Source organism: Aquarana catesbeiana, linkage group LG03, assembly GCF_042186555.1.
Source record: "Aquarana catesbeiana isolate 2022-GZ linkage group LG03, ASM4218655v1, whole genome shotgun sequence".
Taxonomy (NCBI): Eukaryota; Metazoa; Chordata; class Amphibia; order Anura; family Ranidae; genus Aquarana; species Aquarana catesbeiana.
This window is the reverse complement of record NC_133326.1, coordinates 739,572,767-739,588,354: the sequence shown is the minus strand read 5'-3', so window position 1 is coordinate 739,588,354 and position 15,588 is coordinate 739,572,767. Positions and strand designations below refer to the sequence as shown.

At 44.2% G+C, this 15,588-nt stretch overlaps 1 pseudogene; it reads right to left on the bottom strand.

Annotated features, from left to right (window-relative positions):
• Positions 1 to 14,402, bottom strand: part of LOC141134399 (alanine--tRNA ligase, mitochondrial-like) — a 34,176-nt pseudogene extending 19,774 nt beyond the window's left edge.
• Between the last annotated feature and the right edge of the window lie 1,186 nt (positions 14,403 to 15,588).

The window sequence follows — 15,588 nt, the reverse complement described above, 5'->3', positions numbered from 1 at the left end:
GCATGTACTGGTAGAAAATACCAAGTACCTTCTGGTCACACTAAGAACATCCTGGTAGAATATACCAAGTACCTCCTGGTCACACCAAGTATGTCCTGGTATAATATGCCAAGAGAAGGAATGGAGGGTTTTGACGCCAGATCAGACTACAGGCTATTCACAACATAGTATTATAAATAAAAATGTGTGCGCTAGCAAAATATAATTAGGATAATGCCCGGAGCCACAATTTATATATGAATCCTAGCAGAAAGAAATACTAAAACAATAAAAAGTGCATTAAATCATATCTCAATAGAAATAAAAAAATTTGAAAAAATTCATATATATCAGAAAGAAATGAATATTCTGAAAACAAGATTAAACACTCAAACATATAAAGGACACCTAAGATCAGTCCATGAACAGGTTAAGCACAATAAAGTGAAAAGAAAGAAAAAAGTCCCTTTGGTGTATCACATCAGAACCAGGAGAGTGGTAAGTTGTAAAAAACACTTTCAAATATTCATTGATTGCAGAAGAGGAGTAATGGATGTACCCTTACCCCATTAGTTGGACCTCCTCTATGGCAAGGTCGTATGGGCTTGCAGATATAACCCTCTTCCTCTGCCCGTAGAAGACGTCACGTATGACGAAATATGTAGGGCGTGGCCTCGCAGTGCTTGCCATCACGTGTTCCTGATTCTTTGTTTGCACGGGCGTTCAGCCTTTGTTTTTATGCCGGCTTTTTAGATGTAACATTTTTTTCTATACTGGAACTTTTTGTACATATATCTGTGGTTTATTTTAACCAATAAATCCCTAATACTACTACACTATTGGAGTCTTTTCCCCTTGTTTTTCTCAAAATATGGACCTTCCCAATCCCGAGTCTCCCCTCTGATGCTGGAGCAGTTGGATCAGTCGGATCAATTTGGAGTCGGTGGTGCACGCTGACAGGACCCGGACATCAACATTCCATCTGTCCCCGCAGAGGGTTATATCTGCAAGCCCATACGACCTTGCCATAGAGGAGGTCCAACGAATGGGGTAAGGGTACATCCATTACTCCTCTTCTGCAATCAATGAATATTTGAAAGTGTCAAAAAGAAAAAGAAGATATCCCCGTGGGGCTTTAAAGCAGCAAAAAATTATGAAAATAATAAGTTGTTACTTGAAAGGGTTTTTAAATTAGTGGGACTTAACCGTAATGGTTAAAATAAGAGCTGTGCTACAGGAGATAACACAAATGAAGCTGGCACAAGTTTATACAATGATCAAGCGCTATAATAGGATGATAAACTGACGCGTTTCGACCCCGTTGGGTCATCTTCAGAGGATTGAGGCGCTGTGACAAAATTTACGTATTAGAGTTCATGGATGTGACCATAAAAATATAATATAATATATATATGTTTAACAGTACAATTACCAATCACATTGTGTTTGAGCAGTTTCTCCTGAGCTTATAATAATTCTCCGACGTCTTCCCCACCGGGTCCCGACAGGGGTCCCTGGCCGTCCACCACGTCAGCAGGGGAAAAGGGGGGGTTACTCGTCCATGCGTGTCTTACAAGGAGTCACACCAAGTGGATATTTCCCAAAACTGGGGAGGAGCGTGGGGGCAAGTGAGCGGGACCTGCAGCCAAAGCATCAAATAACAGACAACTGTACCATCAGTGCGTTCTGTTTAGCACGGATAGAGATATATGTATCATGTGTCACTTTTTGAAAAAAAGGATAACTCTGTTTATAATTTATTTAATATTTGTTTGATGTTGTCTGTACTTATTGGGGTCAGCGATGTATGAATATTCCCATAGAGGTGATGGTAACAAAAGGGGGGGGGGAGGGGTTAACAAGGGTAGATAGGACTGCATGTAGATATCAGTATGTCAGAGTTTGTAATGTAATAGGTAAATAGTGGTGTCTATGTGTTGGCCGTGAAATAAGTGACAAAGTAGGGTGAGAGTATAGGAATGTAAAGAAATGTAAAGAAATGTAAAGAAATGTAAAGAAAATTATAAACAGAGTTATCCTTTTTTTCAAAAAGTGACACATGATACATATATCTCTATCCGTGCTAAACAGAACGCACTGATGGTACAGTTGTCTGTTATTTGATGCTTTGGCTGCAGGTCTCGCTCGCTTGCCCCCACGCTCCTCCCCAGTTTTGGGAAATATCCACTTGGTGTGACTCCTTGTAAGACACGCATGGACGAGAAAGCCCCCTTTTCCCCTGCTGACGTGGTGGATGGCCAGGGACCCCTGTCGGGACCCGGTGGGGAAAACGTCGGAGAATTATTATAAGCTCAGGAGAAACTGCTCAAACACAATGTGATTGGTAATTATACTGTTAAACATATATATATTATATTATATTTTTATGGTCACATCCATGAACTCTAATACGTAAATTTTGTCACAGCGCCTCAATCCTCTGAAGATGACCCAACGGGGTCGAAACGTGTCAGGATTATCACCCTATTATAGCGCTTGATCATTGTATAAACTTGTGCCAGCTTCATTTGTGTTATCTCCTGTAGCACAGCTCTTATTTTAACCATTACGGTTAAGTCCCACTAATTAAAAAACCCTTTCAAGTAACAACTTATTATTTTCATAATTTTTTGCTGCTTTAAAGCCCCACGGGGGATATCTTCTTTTTCTTTTTGACATTAATCGGGGTGTGCAGCACTCTATATCTTCTCAGTATATGTCTCTCCCCTTTTCTCGAATATTGGGTGGCTAAACACCCCTCCCCCTACTTTTTGACACTCGAGTTAAGATATGAGCTGTGGGATGATTCTGGTTGAATTGTGCATTTCTTGTAATACTTTTATTGTGACTGTTTCTACTAAATAAGTATTGTGTTACATTGTTTACAGGATGAGCCAATGTATATGTATAGGTGATGATTGGACTATCCCCATGTAATTACACGCTAATATTTTAGAACAGGCGAGATCGGATGAAATTATCTGTTATTCTCCCCTGTTTTCACCAATCTATCATAATACTGGACACTTTAGTGTGCCCCCGCAGGCGCACTTAACATGTTTACAATACATTGGCTAGTATTTTCATTCTGCTGTAATGACAACCCCTACCATCTGGAGCATCACATGTACGTTTTTTGTTAAATCCAATGGAGGTAGCCCATGGCTGCCTCGAATGCATTCCAACCACCCACAGCTTTCTAGATCTTTGTACACTAGAATGCAATTTATAAATTTATAGGTTTCTTATAATCCTTTTACATATTGTCTGCATTGTGTTGTTCCCCCGCCTTTCCCCCTTCCGGAGCCCGATGTGGGTTCCATGGACCGTGGACCCGTCCTGGGGATGGGGGCTTCGTCGTTGCGTCTCTTCCTGGCAGGAAAAGAGGGGTCCGTGCCTCCTTTCTGCACCCTCGGGTGTATCATTTCCTGCCAGCGGCGTTCCGGATCACATCCGGATGCCGTGGCGTTGCGGGCACGCGATGCTGCATGCGTGCGCGTGACATCACGACATCACGCTATTACGGCGGATGTGACGGCTGTGCCGGGATATCCATCTTCCTGAACGCCGGGGGAGCCACATGTGGAGGGTTAATCCCTGCTGGAGGAGGAGGGGGGGTGGGGGCAGCCTGCGTGCACCTGCAGCCCAATTAGGCATCCAATCAGCGGCCAGCACTTTATTTATAATGACCAAGCAGACTGGGGGATCTGCATTTAGTTCCTACTGTTTCATCAGACTGACCAACTGACCTATACTCTGGAGACAGGTAATCACCAGTATCTGAACACATTGATGAGTTGAATCTGACGTGACATACCCTGCATTGTGGGTCTCTTTCACGTCATTCCTTCTCACTGTGACTAGTTACACTATTTTGTACAATTTACATCCGATTCTACCCACCCTTAATACACGTTCACCTTTATGGCACTTCACCTTGTGTGTTTCTTTGTCTCACCTCTGTCCCATTTTCTTCCCATCTTGACACCTCATCACCCCTTTTCCAGCACCTATGCATTTTTCAGTACACCATCACACACACCCATCTCTCACATACACACGGTTGGATTGTGTTTTTTGTTGATGTTTTTGCTTTCACTGCTTTTTGATTGTTTCATTTGGCCCCTTGCACTGCACCTTCCCATTTCCCCACCCCCATGCTTCCCTTTCACTCACATGCATCACCCCACCTGCACTATCCTCACACTTCACCAATCTGTCCGCTTTTTTCCCCTGGATCTTTTCCTCTTAAGCTTTTTTTCCTTCACTCCCCAATCTTTTTTCCCATTCCCCCCTTAACCATCCCCCCCTCCTTCCCGTTCTTTCTTTCCCCTGTTTTTTTTTTTATCTTTATTTTTTTTCCCATTCCCTACTAGTCTGCCCGTCCCCTTCTTTCCTCACATGTTCTCCCCACACTCGCCTTTTTCTTTACATTCCTATACTCTCACCCTACTTTGTCACTTATTTCACGGCCAACACATAGACACCACTATTTACTTATTACATTACAAACTCTGACATACTGATATCTACATGCAGTCCTATCTACCCTTGTTAACCCCTCCCCCCCCTTTGTTACCATCACCTCTATGGGAATATTCATACATCGCTGACCCCAATAAGTACAGACAACATCAAACAAATATTAAATAAATTATAAACAGAGTTATCCTTTTTTTTCAAAAAGTGACACATGATACATATATCTCTATCCGTGCTAAACAGAACGCACTGATGGTACAGTTGTCTGTTATTTGATGCTTTGGCTGCAGGTTTCGCTCGCTTGCCCCCACGCTCCTCCCCAGTTTTGGGAAATATCCACTTGGTGTGACTCCTTGTAAGACACGCATGGACGAGAAAGCCCCCTTTTCCCCTGCTGACGTGGTGGACGGCCAGGGACCCCTGTCGGGACCCGGTGGGGAAGACGTCGGAGAATTATTATAAGCTCAGGAGAAACTGCTCAAACACAATGTGATTGGTAATTATACTGTTAAACATATATATATATATATTATATTATATTTTTATGGTCACATCCATGAACTCTAATACTTAAATTTTGTCACAGCGCCTCAATCCTCTGAAGATGACCCAACGGGGTCGAAACGTGTCAGGATTATCACCCTATTATAGCGCTTGATCATTGTATAAACTTGTGCCAGCTTCATTTGTGTTATCTCCTGTAGCACAGCTCTTATTTTAACCATTACGGTTAAGTCCCACTAATTAAAAAACCCTTTCAAGTAACAACTTATTATTTTCATAATTTTTTGCTGCTTTAAAGCCCCACGGGGGATATCTTCTTTTTCTTTTTGACATTAATCGGGGTGTGCAGCACTCTATATCTTCTCAGTATGTGTCTCTCCCCTTTTCTCGAATATTAGAGAGTTTTTTTTAAAACTTACCACTCTCCTGGTTCTGATGTGATACACCAAAGGGACTTTTTTCTTTCTTTTCACTTTATTGTGCTTAACCTGTTCATGGACTGATCTTAGGTGTCCTTTATATGTTTGAGTGTTTAATCTTGTTTTCAGAATATTCATTTCTTTCTGATATATATGAATTTTTTCACATTTTTTATTTCTATTGAGATATGATTTAATGCACTTTTTATTGTTTTAGTATTTCTTTCTGCTAGGATTCATATATAAATTGTGGCTCCGGGCATTATCCTAATTATATTTTGCTAGCGCACAAATTTTTATTTATATACTTTATTGCTTCATGGATATTTGGAGTTTTTTTTGCAGCTGCATCTGTGTGAATTTAATTAATTTTTGACTCATTATGTTTTGCTCATTAGCGCAAGTTCTTTCCACCATTTCTTACAACATAGTATTAAAATGATTGTAAGCTGAATCCATTGCATCCCCTGCTGGCTGTATGTAGTAAACGTGACACGTTCAGAAAAGTTTCAGATTTCCGACTAAAAAGACATATTATGTAAAGTTTAGCCCCGATCATAATGAAGACAACATAGACAAAGCACTATAGATCTACGAGCTGCACATAGAACATTACCATGTATCTTCTATTATAAGAGAAGGTATAGAACTATATATAAAAATTGTATATACAATGGCAGACCTTACAAATCCTATGACCTTTTCCTCCTCCTCTGCAAGCTCCTCCAGGGCTGCCTTGTCTAGAGAAGAGCCCCGCTCCTCCAATATCAAGCCACTGAGGTCCAGAGGAAAGCCCAGATTACGGAACAGAGACCACGCCACGTCCGCTGCAAACAGAGAGACAAAACGTGTGAATCAGAGCGCCCTCTGCTAGATGTGGGTGATGTTACAGAAGTTTACTCCTCTTGTGGGGTCTGTAAACCTGGCTGTATTCCCTATGTAATGAAAACCTTTCCCAGGATCCAGGGTCTTCTTTCAGGTTCCATCACTACGCCTGAGCTGAGCCTATGTCTCCACAAAGCCTCTGGTATGCTCTGCTGTTGTCTGGTCTGCTACACTCCTCCACCGGAACCCTCTGCTGCCTCTCTACCCCACCCATGTCCCCGGCTGCCTCTTTACCCCATCAGTGCCCTCTGCTGCCTCTTTACTGCATCAGTGCCCTCTGCTGCCTCTCTACCCCACCTGTGCCCCCTACTGCCTCTCTACCCCATTGGTGCCCTCTGCTGCCTCTCTACCCCATCGGTGCCCTGTGCTGCCTCTCTACCCCATTGGTGCCCTCTGCTGCCTCTCTACCTTATCGGTGCCCCCTGCTGCCTCTCTATCCCATTGGTGCCCTCTGCTGCATCTCTACCCTATCGGTGCCCCCTGCTGCCTCTCTACCCCATTAGTACCCTCTGCTGCCTCTCTACCCCAGCAGTGCCCTCTGCAGCATCCCTACCCCATCGGTGCCCTCTGCTTCCTCTCTATCCCACCGGTGCCCTCTGCTGCCTCTCTACCCCATTGGTACCCTCTGTTGCCTCTCTACTCTCAGGTACACTCCTGCAATCATCAGAACTATCCTTCTCTCCATGGATAAGGACTTCCTACATCTGTACAATATATATTTTATATCTGGCTTGTATTATGACATCACAGGGTGGCTGCTGACATTTATTGGGAAAGATTTTACCGGCACCTTCCTGCTGTAGAGTGCGCTGGAGGGAAGTTAAAAATGCCTCTTCGTTCTCATCCAGGATTCTCATAATCTGAAATGAAAAAATCTCTCCATTACTTAGCACCTAGCTCAGGTACTTCAGCACACAGCCTCTGGGTTTCACTGTAGAGAAGGGAGCAGCTCTATGGCCCTCCCATGAGGAACAGCTAGCTCAGGTACTTCAGCACACAGCCTCTGGGTGTCACTGTAGAGAAGGGAGCAGGTCTTTGGCCCGCCCATGAGTTACAGCTAGCTTAGGCACTTCAGCCCACAGCCTCTGGGTGTCACTGCAGAGAAGGGAGCATATCTATGGCCCACCCATGAGGAACTGCTAGTTTAAGTACTTCAGCACACAGCCTCTGGGTGTCACTGTAGAGAAGGGAGCAGGTCTTTGGCCCGCCCATGAGTTACAGCTAGCTTAGGTACTTCAGCCCACAGCCTCTGGGTGTCACTGCAGAGAAGGGAGCAGCTCTATGGCCCACCCACGAGGATCTGAATGTCACTGCATAGTGATAAACAGCTCTGTGACCCACCCATGAGGATCAGCTAGCTTGGGTAATTCAACACACAGCCTCTGAGTGTCACCGTAGGGAGGGGAGCAGCTCAATGGCCCTCCCATGAGGATCAGCTAGCTCAGGTACATCAAAACAAAGCCTCTGGATGTCACTGCAGAGAGAAAAGCAGCTCTATGGTCCACTCACGAGGATTAGCAAGCTCAGGTACTCCAGCACAAAGCCCCTCATCAATTCCCTACCCTCCTGATCCATACTGGTGTTGGCCCACCTCTTACAGTTATTAGAATTCTCTGCTATCAATCATTTTTGCCCTTTGTCATGTGTTGGTGTGACCTTTAGGGCTGGTGTCAGGCACTGTACTTCTGTTCCCATGAAATAACACATCCCCAACATCCCTTTAGAAGTGCATGCTGGTGATTGGGTGCTGATGTTACCTCTGCAATCTGCTGATTACTCGGTTATGCTCTGTGTAATCAGGGAACTGATCAGCAGAATGCACGGCTAAAATCTGTAGAACCCAGTAGCCAGCAGAGAGGAACATGCACATCTAAAGGGAAACTGAGGATGTGTTCTTACATATAATGAGCAGTTGTCAGTCCACCCACGAAGAGCACCTAGAGCCTCCCCTGATTGGGTACAATTGGTGTGCTAACGTTCAGCAGGCATTAAAAGCAAAGGAGGCTGAGCCCCCAGTGATAAAATAAATAAATAAAAGCAAAAAATTATGGTAGATAGCACATAATGCTCGGAACATTGTACTAGAAGACATCAAATTCTCCATATTTCACATAACACATGTAGAGGCTGGGTACTGAGGGGCTGGGTACCAAAGTGCTAGGGAACCGAGAGGCGGTGTACTGAGGGGCTGGGTACCAGGAGACTGGGTACTGAGGGGCTGGGTACCAGGAGACTGGGTACTGAGGTGCTGGGTAGCAAGAGACTGGGTACTGAGGTGCTGGGTATCCGCAGACTGAGTACTGAGGGTTTGGGTACCCAGAGACTGAGTACTGAGGGTTTGGGTACCCGGAGCCTGAGTACTGAGGGTTTGGGTACCCAGAGACTGGGTACTGAGGGGCTGGGTACCTGGAGACTGGGTACTGAGGGGCTGGGTACTGAGAGGCTGGGTACCCGGAGACTGGGTACTGAGGGGCTGGGAACTGAGGGGCTGAGAACAGAGGGGCTGAGAACAGAGGGGCTGGGTACTGGGATGCTGGATACCAGGAGATTTGGTACTGAGGGCAGGGAACTGAGGGTCTAGGTACCAGGAAACTGGGTACGGAAGCAATGACCAGTGATGTGCTAGGTGCTGAAGGGCTGGGTACCATGAGGCTGGGTACTGAGGGGCTGGGTACCAGGAGACAGTACTGAGGGGCTGGGTACAGAGGGGCTGGGTACAGAGGGGCTGGGTACTAGGAGACTGGGAACTGAAGGAATGGGCAGTGATGTGCTAGGTACTGAAGGGCTGGATACTGAGGGATTGGGCACTGAGGGTCTGGATACTGATGAGTTAGGCACTGATGGGCTGGATATTTCAAGGATAGGTACGGAGGGGCTGAGCACTGAGGGGCTGGATAGAGAGGGGCTGAGCACTGAGTGGCTGGGTAGAGAGGGAATGGGCACTGAGGGGCTGTATATTGATGGGCTGTGTTCTGAGGGACAGAGTAGAGCTAATCACCTGCATACCTCTCCCATTTATACTGGGGGTGATCTTTTTTCTGGGGGTGGGGGAAACTGACAGGCTGAACAGAACCATTTTCAATAAGAACACTGAGCCATGGTGTGCAGAGCATGCTGGAAAGGTAGACACTCCCTATTAATCGATATCTCATTATAGTGACTTACCTGTGACTTCTCCCTGTGCAGTTCAGGATACGCATCGCCCTGCAATACACAGAACACTCTACCATTACTAGAGAACAAGCCCCACATTACTACAGAACACACCCCACATTACTAGATAACACGCCCCACATTACTAGAGAACACACCCCCCATTACTAGAGAACATGCCCCACAATACTAGAGAACACGCCCCCATTAATAGAGAATACACCCCCATTACTAGAGAACACACCCCACATTACTACAGAACACGCCCCCATTACTACAGAACATGCCCCCAATTACTAGAGAACATGCCCCCCATTACTACAGAGCACACCCCCATTACTAGAGAACACCCCCCACATTATTAGAGAACACACCCCCATTACTAGAGAACACCCCCATATTACTAGAGAACACGCCCCACATTACTGCAGAACACACCCCCATTACTAGAGAACACCACCCATTACTACAGAATATCCCTCCCATTATTAGAGAACACGCCCCCATTACAATATAAGAAACCCGTGTTACAATATGAGACATACATAGTTACATAATTAATCAGATTGAAAAAAGACACAAGTCCATCTAGTTCAATTAATAAAAACAAATCACACAATCTCATACACACAATCCTTCACCCACAGTTGATCCAGAAGAAGGTGAAAAAACTCCAGAAAATCCAATTTACTACAGCAGGGGAAAAATTCCTTCCTGATCCCACAAGAGGCAATCAGATATTCCCTGGATCACCTTTACCTATAAATGTCAGTATGTTGAATTTTCGTTTTTAAGGTAATAATATAAATATTTCAATGATTCATATTGATGAGGAAAGTTCCAAGAAAGTCCGTTCAGTTCTCGTGTAAAAACTCAAAAATTGATTTAATAATAAAAATAGCAAAATATTACAAGAACAATGTCAAAATATAGAATGTCATTAATAATAATGTGTAATATTCTTAAGATGAAGATTGAATTAGATGTGTGTGTGTAGATGTGACAGCAATGTCCTCCTGGTGTGTGTGAGTGTCTCCCAAAACTCTCTGTTACTAGGTTTATACTCCTAAATTCAGCCCCCACCTTCTCCTAAAATCTGACCCCTCCTTCCTAAAAAGGAAAGGTTCTTAATTGACTTGTAGTCCTAGAGAAAATTGCGGGCTTTCCTGGGACATATCTTTCCTCCCACCTCTCCCGCAAGGGTGGGGGTTATTCAGTCACTAAACTTTGACATTCCTGAGAAGTGGGCCAAGAGGAGCTATATGTAAAACCATTTATCATATACAATATAAGTTTCCTTTAACTTCTAAATCAAATATTACATATATTAGTATGTATATTATATTCATTAAAAAACGCAATGTTCTTATTATTATCCTAATTAGGGATGAGCTTTGTGTTCGAGTCGAATTGGAGTGGCGCGTCACGGCCCATAATTCACTGCGGCATCGCAGTGCATTGCTGGCTGATTGGCAAAGCATGCACTATGACCCACATGCTTGGCCAATCACAGCGCCGTCTGAACAGAGAGCCGAATTTGGCCAAAGCCATGGAGGCTTTGGCCAATTATGGCTCAGGGGGTTTAGTACACACCCCACACTATATAAGGCCGCCTGCACCGCGGCCCTGTGTAGTGTGTTCCGGTTTTCATAAATAGAGAGAGACAGTGTCATTTGATTTAAGTTAGATAGAGTAGGAAGGTCGAGTCAGTTAGCTGCAGTTACAGTGTATTGTGTATATATATATGCATCCCAGGTGTTGTGTATATATATATATATATATATATATATATATATATATATATATATATATATATAATGTATACACTGTATTCAGTTTAGCTAGATCCTGTTCTTCTCTTCCTAATATGCTGACAGGCAGGCAGGTGTTTTTACAGTATTTCTAATTACTGTACTGTGTACCCTGCACAGTCTCACCTACAGTATAGCTACCTGTAGACAGGTGCTTGTGTAGGCTCATTGAAGTATTTCCAGCTACTGTACTGTGTACCCTGCACAGTCTGACCTACAGTATAGCTACCTGCAGCCAGGTGACCCGCCCCCGTCTGACATCACGGGGAATGCCACAGGGAAGTCACCGGGTGGCCCCGCCCTCCGTTATTTAAGAAGTGTCTGAAGACGAAAAGCGTCACACAGCGGGAGCCTCCCATCATGGATGCGGAGCGGCCCGAGAGCGAAGAAAGGAAGAAGATGCCGCGGAGGAAGATGCCAGAGGAGAACACCGGAGCAAGAAGCAGAGGATTGGAGGAAGAACCAGGGCATGAAGAAGATGGAGGAAGAAACCGAAGGAACATAGAAGAAAGAAGATAGAAGAAAGAAGATGGAAAAGAAGAAGACTTTAAATAAAGGAATTGTCAAAAACTGTCTCTTGTCAAATTTTTGACAGTTTTTTTTTGTGAAATGGTAGGGGTACTTTTGTACCCCCTTACCATTTCACACAGGGGGGGTGGGATCTGCCCACAGACCCCCACAACCACCGGGCTTCTCTCGTCCCCCCTCTTTTACTGCGGCCTGCCAGGTTGCGTGCTCAGATAAGGGTCTGGTATGGATTTTCGGGGGGACCCCACGCCATTTTTTTTTAAATTTTGGCGCGGGGTTCCCCTTAAAACCCATACCAGACCTGAAGGGCCTGGTATGGAATTTAGCAGGACCTCCACGTCATTTTTTTTAAAATTGTGGTTCGGGGTTCCCCTGTGGGGAAATCCCATGCAGTTTTTATCAATGAACTTTTTGTGTATTGTCGGACCAACAATTCATTAATAGCCGCGAGTAGTTTTAAATTACTTTTTTTCCTTTGAAATGTCATTTTGCTGTCAGACTGTTCTAAACACGAGAAACATGCGCCCCTTTACAGGCATACTATAGACACCCCCCAGGTACAAAATTTAAAGGAATATTACACTTTTATTGTTTCACTTTAAGCATCATTAAAATCACTGCTCCTGAAAAAAGGGACATTTTTAAAACTTTTTTTTGCATTGATCCATGTCCCCTGGGGCAGGACCCGGGTCCCCAAACACTTTTTATGACAATAACTTGCATATAAGCCTTTAAAATGAGCACTTTTGATTCCTCCCATAGACTTTTAAAGGGTGTTCCACGGCTTTTGAATTTGCCACGAACACCCCAAATTGTTCACTGTTCGGCGAACTGGCAAACAGCCGATGTTCGAGTCGAACATGAGTTGGACTCGAACTCGAAGCTCATCCCTTCTTTGGACTCACAAATCGCATTCACCAACTTCATTCACTTCATTATTTTGCAGGCAGGCATACATCTCTAGATCAGGGGGAGGCAACCGGGGGGCCCTCCAACTACATTTCCCATGAGGCATTGCAAGGCTTGGCAGTTACAATTACTCTCAGAGACATGATGGGACTTGTAGTTCTGCAACAGCTGGCTGCCTCCCCCTGATCTAGACCATGTTTCCTAAGGAGTCACAGAAAATACAAACGCTGCTGACACTTTTTAGTAACCGCGCTCACGCTTGCTGACCAAGTTAAGTTCTCAGTGATATAAACACCTACAAATGTAAAAACCGGGACTCGTTCTACCAATTCCCCTCCAATATAGAGTGGTGTCGGGTCAGTTTTCTTCTTCCTAAAATCTAATGGCACTTCCTTGGTCTTTCCTGTATTTAACCCCTTCCATACTACATATTTTGCTGGAAAATGACTCAGAACCTCTATATATATATTTATTATATTATTTATATGTATTATATTATTTATTTATTATTATTTATCTATTATGCGCAACAATTTTCCCAATGTGTTTTAAAAAAAAACAAAAACAGTTTCATGAAAGATGATGTTACGCCGAGTACATAGATACCGAACATGTCACGCTTCAAAATTGCACACGCTCGTGGAATGACGCCAAACTTTGGAACTTAACCCCTTCAATACTGGGCACTTCCCCCCTTCCTGCCCAATTTTCAGCGCTCTCACACTTTGAATGACAATTACTCGGTCATACAACACTGTACACATAGGACATTTTTATCATTTTTTCACACAACTAGAACTATCTTTTGGTGGTATTTAATCACCTCTGGGAGGTTTATTTTTTGCTAAACAAACTAAAAAAGACTAACATTTTTGAATGATGAGGCGGCACTGACGAAGCGGCACTGATGGGCACTGATGAAGTGGCACTGGTGGGCACTGATGAGGCGGCACTGATAAGGTGGCACTGATGAGGAGCCACTAATATGTTGAATTGATGGGCACTGATATGCAGCACTGATGGGCACTGATAGGCTACACTGATATGCAGCACTGATGGGCACTGATAGACAGCATTGATAGGTGGCAATGATGGGCACTGATAGGCAGCACTGATGGGCACTGATAGGTGGCAATGATGGGCAATGAAAGGTAGCACTTAGGGGCACTGATGGGCACTAATAGGTGGCACTGATAGGCTGAACTGTAGGGCACTGATAGGTGGCACTGATGGGCACTGATAGGCAGCACTGAGGGGCACTAATAGGTGGCACTGATAGGCGGCACTGATGGGCACTAATATGTGGCACTGATGGGCACTGCTAGGCAGCACTGAAGGGCACTGATGGGCACTCATAGGTGGCACTGATGGGCACTGCTAGGCAGCATTGAAGGGCACTGATGGGCACTCATAGGTGGCACTGATGAGGAGGTACTAAAGGCATTACTGATGGGCATCTGTGAAGAGCACTGACAGGTTTTACTAATGGGCACTGATTGGCACTTTGATGGGCACTGATTGGCGATTTGGGTGGGCACTGACTGGCAGCTAATGGGCACTGATTGGCATTATGGTGGGCAACTCTGATGGGGGCAGCTCTGATAATCAATGTGCTGATTATCAGTGCAGACACCCCCCCTCTGACAGGGGAGCCGTCATTTGCTCTCTCTGTCAGAGCAACCCGAGGAAAGCCGATTACCGTCACTTCATGGTTCACGCTGTGATCAGCCATGATTGGTCACAGCGTATCATGTGGTAAAGAGGCTCTTTACTATGATCACAGATGCGGTGTGTCAGACTGATAATAATAATTCAATCCCCAGACCTCCTCTGTACTCAAAACATGTAACCTGTAGAATTTTTTTAATGTCGTCTAACATCATGTCGTAACATCATCTTTCACAATATAAAAAAAATGGGCTGACTTTACTGTCGTCTTATTTTTTAATTAAAAAATAATTGCACTTGTAAGACCGCTGTGCAAACAAGATGTGACAAAGTATTGCAACAACCGCCATTTTATTCTCTAGGGAGTTTATTCCGACGGCTAAATCGGTGGTGTGTACGTGGCATTAGGGACTCATACTCACTGCACCTCAAAAATAAAAAAAGCTGCTTTTTACAGGCGTTTTGAGCTTTTATTTCTGTCTATAAAAGCTTGAAGAAGTTTGTTCTTTTTTGTGATCTTTCTCATAATTTTTATCGAGCTCTTTCGAACTTTAATGAGCATAAGCATTTTTTGGTTTTTTTCACAAACCCTCCTAGATAGTATTTTCTTAACCACTCTATAAACAAAACAAAAAGCTGAAACAAACATTTTCACGCTTTTTCGAGCACTTTTGAGCTCTGTGGGGCACGAGCTCCACTCAAAAACCCGAGTTTGGTGGTGGGGTTTTTTTTTCTGCCTGCCTGCGTCTGTATATCCCTGAAAACGCCAGAAATAGCCATCGTGTGTATGGACACATTGGATAACATGGAGGGGAGTTTCTAGAAAAAAATAGGAGCTCAAAAGACCTTTAAGAGCCGCTTATTTGAGCCTCTTTTGAGCTTCTTTGAGCTCCTTTGAGATGCAGTGTGCATGAGCCCTCCATGTATTCCTCAATTTGGCTTTTAGGCCCCATGTACACGGGACGCTGTTAAACGCGCGTTCAGAGGCAGTTGGACGCTTTTTTCAAGAGCCTCTGAACTCATCCAATGTTATCCTATGTGACCATGTACACAGTCTCCTTTATTGCCGTTTTTTTGCAGTTGCGTTTAACAGTGTTTCTTTGGAATGAAAAAAATGGGTTCAGACACAGAAGTTTTCCACATTTCAGATGGCAAACGCGGCTAAACGCGGGTAACCGCGTTTAGACGCGTTTTGGTTTATAAGCGTTTTTAAAGGTGCCCTATATTTTAGACATGAAAAGACAAAAATA